Source organism: Peromyscus leucopus, chromosome 6, assembly GCF_004664715.2.
Source record: "Peromyscus leucopus breed LL Stock chromosome 6, UCI_PerLeu_2.1, whole genome shotgun sequence".
Taxonomy (NCBI): domain Eukaryota; kingdom Metazoa; phylum Chordata; class Mammalia; order Rodentia; family Cricetidae; genus Peromyscus; species Peromyscus leucopus.
Window position 1 is genome coordinate 75,821,120 of NC_051068.1, and position 6,945 is coordinate 75,828,064.

Here is a 6,945-nt window from a genome sequence, read left to right on the forward strand (position 1 = left end):
GCACGTCACTGTTACCGGAGCAACCTGACACCGGCTCCAGCTGGCTCCGCCCCCGTCTCTAATCCCTCCCCGTCGGGCCCGGACCGCGCTAGCGGCTGCCAGCCCGGGGCTCCCGGCAGGAGGGCGCCGGAGCCCGGGACGCGCGTGTCCGGGTCTCGCGAGGGCTGCGGTGCGCGTCCGCCTGCAGGACACCGGGGACTGGAGTGAGCAGCCTGCGCAGTAGAGCACAGAAGGTCCGCAGTGGGTGCGGCGCAGGGGAACTGGGCTAGCCCACTCACTCAGCTTAGCTTTTTCTCCAGCGGCAGGGATCTCAAAGGGGCCCGGGTTGGACTGCAGCTCCGTGACTCCTTTCTGCGTAATGCAGACCGGCGTCCATCGGCTGATGCCCTCCCCAGGCTCTCGGTGCCTTCCCTTTACTTCTTTCATCTTGGGGTCCTCTTACTACTGCTCACTCCTCCACTAGAGAAATGCTTCCGAATACAGACAGACAGACAGACAGACACACACACACACACACACACACACACACACACACACACACACACAAGCGCGCGCACACACACACACCCCTCCCTTCAAGACCCCAAAATGACTAACCAAAAATACAGCCAGTAAGGAAATTCATTCACAGAGCCGTGTGAATGAAATGAAACGTTCTTGTGAAAAGAGGAGCGGGGTGGTAACCTGCTTGTCCAAGAGATTCTCCTTTTTAGGGTAGAAAAACCTGAAACCCCAAAGAATGCCCATCTTTAGTAAAAGAGGTGACTCAAGGGGGAGATGTTTTGAAGACCTGTCTGGGGCTCGCACCTCCCTCCAGCATAGCCCCTCCTCCTCCAGGGCATCCTCGGCTACCCAGAGGGGCCCATAGGTCTCACTCCCATTCCAACCCACTCAAGCCCCTGGCAGTTCCAGGGTGGGGCTTCTCTCTATAGTTTCAGGCAGCTTAGCGGGCACTGCAACCTCTGCAGTTCAACATTTAAAAAAAAAAGTATTATTATTATTATTAACAATGTCAGGAAAGCAAGCGCTCTGGGAAAGTGCAGGATTCAGAGGAGATACTCGCTTTCCATCTCTGGAAACTCCTATGAGAAGCAAGGAAAACATTAACTCCTTAGAGTTATCTATCGACTTCAAGTGTCAGTTCTTCGTAGGGTGTGGGGCTCCCAAAAGGGGGAGGGTAAGGGAAGGAGAAACATCCTAACAGCTAGCCACTGTTAGTAGTTTAATTCCATAGAACAATTCTTAGCCCTTCTCAGAAGCAACTGTTGCTTCTAGGAGAATGCAGCCTTTTATCTCCTCCGGTGACTTAATGAGTTCAGGCCGAAGAGAGCAAAGAGACTGTAAGCAGAATTCAAAACCATGATTCTGGGCAAAGAGCCCCCCCATCCAGAGCAGCAGTCCCAACCCTGTTAGTTCAACAGAAGGCTACAGAGTGTTAGCTACTTCCTGGCCTGATCACTGCCACTGTGCAGAAGGCTTTGCTTGCTGGAGATCTTAGTTTAAGATTAACTACCCCTACACCCTGATCTAAACACTACAAACAAAATGTAGAAAGCACAAGCCTGAGTTGTGGTCTCTTTATTCACATCATCCATTCATTGAACAAAATAAGCCCTGAGAGGTCAAGGCATTGTCTGGTCTCCAGAGCAGTTAAGTTGGCAGCTGTGGGTCGCTGGTGTCTTTCAGGAGGCCGGGAGTTTCTAGTTGTTTTCAAGGGTGGAGAAAGGGCAAAATCTGTACAATGTCTAATTAAACCCTGTGTTTTGCTTTTGGCTTCATACAATGGTTTTTTTTTTTTTTTTTTTTTTTTTTTTTTTTTTTTTTTGTTAACCTGCTGTGGGGTTCTTATGGAACCTATGGCTCCAAATGGAACAGTGGGAAACTTGGGGGGGGGGGCTTGGCTGCTGACTGCGGGAGCTTGGCTTTGAAATTGGACATTTAAACCATCTTTGAACTTCATATTTTGGTGTCTGAACATAGAACCAACTTCCCAGGGAACAAGCGATGGAGAGACTCCCTGCCTGGTTGAGATGTAGAGCTGTGGATGTGGGTACAGAAGCAAGTGAAAGCCAAGGTATGGATTAAGATGGAAGTGTGGAGGTCTCAGGTTTAAGATACATTATCAAGGGAAGAGGATTGAAGGTCTCTTCTTGAAAGGGACCCCCCCTCCTGTTCTTAGGAGAGACTTCTGAATGGAATCTTAGACATCAAAGACATACATGCTCCTCATTTATGGTGAAGAAACTGAGATTCAGGGAGTGATGGACACTGGACCCCCCAGATACTGACAGGACATTTGGATACCTTTTCCAGTTCCTAGTCCCAGCCTAGTACAGAGAACAACTGTGGATGATGGGAGAAAGAGCCAGCCACCTAATATCTCTCCTCCTGGCTTCTTAATGTATCAGCTCTTTAAAGCTGCTAGCTTTAAAGTTAAATGGATGGGATCAGACTCAGCATTTACAGACCTCAGGGCTGCCAGGTGTAGATGCCTCCAGGAGGAGGCTCTGATCCCAGTGAAGGAGGGCTGACCCAATCACTGTGAACAGAGTCAGCAGATGTATGAAAAATATGATGCAAGTCAGTGTTCTGAGCCAAGAACATTAGCACTTAGAGTGAGCACTTGCAGAATTAAATAAACACAACGTTGCAATTAAGGACTTGAGAAGATGGCTTGGAGCCCACAGCTAATTAGCATTTTCTATAGGAAGCAAATATTTGGGACATCAATGAGCTAGGAATTTGGGATGATGAGATTTTCCGAGGCCTCGCTTGCCCTAGAGTTAGCATGTAAACAATTATAAGTGTCCTTTTTATGTTGTACCCGTTCCCAGGCTCCCCAGAGAACCCCTCCCCTTCCTTCAAGCCAACTGTGGTTATCACCTGAAAGGTTCTTCCTAGCTCATTTCTACCCCTCCATGGAAAAATCCATCTCCTCTGCTCTCCTGTTTGACACTCCTGTTTGATAGATTATTGCCTGCTTGTTTTTGAACTTAAAAAAAAAAAAAAATCACACCTACATTTTTATTTAAGGGCACAGCATACACGAGGACCACTTGCAGAAGCTGGTTCTCTCTTTCCACCTTGCAGGTCCCGAGGATCGAACTTAAGTTGCCAAGGTTTGGAGCAAGCACCTTTACCCTCTGAGCCATTTCGCCACCCCATTGCTGCCTGCTTTAAAACCACAGTCCATGCACATTGCCAGCCATCCCAATCAGCAGGGAACTAACCCCAGCTCCTGTAAGCTTTCCTACCAAATTCCATTTCCTGCCTCAGCTCTTAATTCCTTTTGAAAGCTCCTTGGTGTATCTTTGGAGAGCTCTTTGGTATATCTTCATGGACTAATGGCTGGAGAAGACTTCAAGTTCTACCTCTGGGAACGTTGAAGATTCAGCATGTAATTGGTGACCGTCGTAGATTACTGCCAACCACAATGGCACCCCTCTCTAATTCACCATCCCTCTAATGAAACTGTCACTTAAGTAATTTGTTCTTATTAAGGGCAGCGTTTTAAAAATAAAACAGTAACAGGGGTCTTTTAGCTGTTTCTTGTGTGTCCTACTTTGGTTCCTGAGTTTACAAGTCAGGGTTCTGTGTTCATCTCAACCTCATCTCGTCCCCAAGCACTCGGAAACAGTGGCCTGTCCTTGCCGTTAGAAACTCAACAGCCATGGGGGAACAGAAAAGACAGATCAAACCGTGATAAAGATGGGGCCTGGGACTTGGAAATCTGCCGTTCCTGGAGTTTCGTTTTCAGCCCGCGGCATCTAGGTACGGCTTCGGGCAGGCTTACTCAGCATGGGCAAGCCCTGAGTCAAGAAGAGCAGTATGGGTGACTGTCATTTACTTCTGCCTGCCTTCCGGAGGGTAAAGCCATGCCCTGAGGAAACCAGTGCCATCTCTGGGCTAGATGCGTTTGCCATTCTTGGCCTGAAAATCTACACGAAAACCATCTAAGATGTTCTGTGGAGGTTGGTCCAACAGAGAGCAAAACTCTTCTAGACATGCCAAGACACTAGAACTGTGTGTTGGGGAACACACAAATGTTCTTCTTAGGGAAGAGCTACCTTCAGAGGAGCGACCAAAAAGCCATCTCGAAGTGGTGTGATTCATGTATAAAAGTCTGGAAGCTTTTGTCACGGCCATAGAAGTAACAGAAAAGTAGGTCAGGTACGAAAATAGCAACCAGCTCAATTCATCCCTAGCAGCTTGTGTTTAGCCAGGAGGCTGCCATTTTGGTGATGGATGACTCCCACATGTGAACTCTTTGAGGAAGTCCCTAGGATGTGTTCCTCTTTTATGTCCTCTCTCACAAAGAGCCTTGTCCAACACATAACTCTGGTACCCTTGGATTAGTTAACAGAGATAAGAGCCATTTTATACAAAGCAACACCCCTCAAAGCAAAAACAAAACACCAAACGTCTCCAGAATAACTGTTATTGGATCTCTAGGCTTATTACAGAGTCTGACACAGTGCCTGGTGTTAATGTGTAAAGACTAAAAGGAGCGCTCCATCTTTGAAGAACTGACCATTGAGCATGAAAGAAAGACATGCAAGGAGACGTTAGTGACATGGTGAGAGGAACTGGATCACAGCAGAGCATCACCGGAGTGAGGAGGAGGAAGCAGCCAGCTCTGCCCAGAGAACTGGGAAACATCCCTGACTGGACCTTGAGACACCCAAGTGTATTCGGGAGGATCAGGGAAACTCAAATAAAACACAGCATGTGGGTAAATTTTCAAAACATAAACCCGGTCTGCTGGAGGATGGACTCACAATTCACGGTTGGAGCCTTGGCCAAGAGGGAGAGCCGCAGAGGGTGGCTTCTTCTCTGTGGAGGTGGTAGCATACAAACTGTTGAGGACTTAGAAGCTATCCAGGGCCTTGGACTTCATCCTGGAGGCCACAGGGAGATGTGGCAGGGTTTTGAGAAGGGCTGTGGCTTTGAATAGATTTCTTTGGCAGAAAGGAAAGCATGCTTAGTTTTCACATCCACCCCTGTTTATCAACACTCCCCTAGTCCTGTTGAATTCAGACTCTCAAGATACCGGTTTCTGCCTATACCTTTGTGATGGCTTACTCTTTTCTTTTCCTTTTTTTTTTTTTTAAAGCACATACAGTGTCTCTTAATTTTCCAACATCATCCCCATTATCCACTACTTCCTCCCAACAGAGCCTTCCAAATTGCTGAGGATGGGAGAGAAAACAAACTGGAATAGAGGCATACTTTTTCACAATCAGTTAATGCAACCCCCTCAGCCCCAAAAGACAGCTCGATTGGCGGGAAGACCAGGCATTTTTTTTTTTTTCTGGTTTCCTGATAGGTGTTGTTAAATGAAACTCCCAAATAGACTGAAGCCTTTCTGCTGCTGCTGTTGGCATTGTCAGAAACCGGAGCTTAATGCAACTGCAGCGACTAAAGACAATTTAAGCCACCTGGCAACCAATCTCACAATAAAGACTGGAATTACAGGGCCTAGAGAAAGGAAGAAGAGTCCAAATTAATGAATAATTTAGCTTCAATTGCCCAAAGAGCTCAAGCAATATTTGTTCCCTGTGGCAATGACTCTTAGCATTTCACTTTCTTGAAAGGTCCTTGCCAACTTGACATTTGATGTTTGATTGCAGACAGGACAGTAGAGGTAGTGGTGGAGACCGTGATGATGGTGACAATAATTAGGGTGGTGGTACTGATGTTGATGATAGTGATGAGGTGATGGTGGAGATAATGATGGCGGTGGAGGTAGATGGTGGTGATAGGGATGCTGATGATGTGATAGGGATGCTGATGATGTGGTAGGGATGCTGATGATGGTGGTGGAGATGCTGAAGGTGGTAGTGGTGGAGGTGATAGACCCCAATTGTTGATCAAAACAGTATCCCAACCACACACCTTTCCCACATAATAATAGTGTTTTCATCATTCATAAAATGGTATGATTTATTATCTGTATCACTGTATGGCTATAAGGGCTTAAACGCGTTGACACAATATACATGAAGCCTAGCATATTGCCATCATTAGTAATGATTCCCAAAGTGTAAAGAATTATCTTGATTCCAAATACCTGCTCAGTCCGGGAGACATGAGGGCGCGAGAAGGATGAAGATCCACAGATGTGGATGTAAAGGAGGAGGAAGTGAGAGCAGAATCTAGTTCTGCTTTCACCCTCTCCCTCCCTGTCTCCCTCTCTCATCCAAGAAACCTAGCTGCCGACACACAGGCAGCTGGTCTCCGCCAAGTCAGGTGGCCGAGCTCAACCCAACCCTGCCTGGCCCAATAGCTGGTTATTACCAAACCTATTAAGGACCAGGGCAATAAGGCCACCAAAATGTCACAGCTGCAGTCCAGACAAGACATTTTCACCATCAGAGTGAGAGACCTGAAAATCCAGGGTCCTCACTGCAGGGCCTGATGCCCAACAGCCTTAGGGGAAAAAATGCTTTCACATTGCCTCCAAATGCAATTTAAAACCTTTGTCCACTTTTTGTTTCTTCAAAAAAGAAGACGAAGAAGATGCCATCTGCTAATAAAATCACTAATTAGCTGAGGAGTTATTCTAACTTCCTAAGAGCAGGCCCACAAGGGAGCTGAGTTACAGGCGTATCATTTTCTGTTCCAGGAACCAGCAGCCAGGCCATGCCAGGCAGGTATCCTGCTTGGGGCTGGAGCTGCAGGCCAGGGACACAGTTCCCTCCCATGGCTCTAATCTCATAAACCAGAAGTGCTCAAACTCAATATAGTCTCTTCCCCCTCTCATTTTTCATAATGGAAAAAAAAAAAAGGCGCTGTGAAAGTTTTGAATTAAGAAGCAGTTGCCATCTGGGTAATTGAATTCTGCTTGAAGCGGGCCACCTGCTTCACATCAGCTGTTCTTGGCAGGTATGGAAGTATCAGCACAAACCCTGCCTTGACTTCTAAACACAGGCTTGCCAGCATTCC

General features: G+C 47.0%; 1 long non-coding RNA gene across 1 annotated transcript; it reads left to right on the plus strand.

Annotated features, from left to right (window-relative positions):
* Positions 1-61: 61 nt before the first annotated feature.
* LOC119088205 lies at positions 62-3,535 on the plus strand. Its single transcript, XR_005091815.1, has 3 exons — positions 62-233; positions 1,981-2,074; positions 3,091-3,535. It is a non-coding gene; the product is annotated as an uncharacterized LOC119088205 (long non-coding RNA).
* Positions 3,536-6,945: the final 3,410 nt, after the last annotated feature.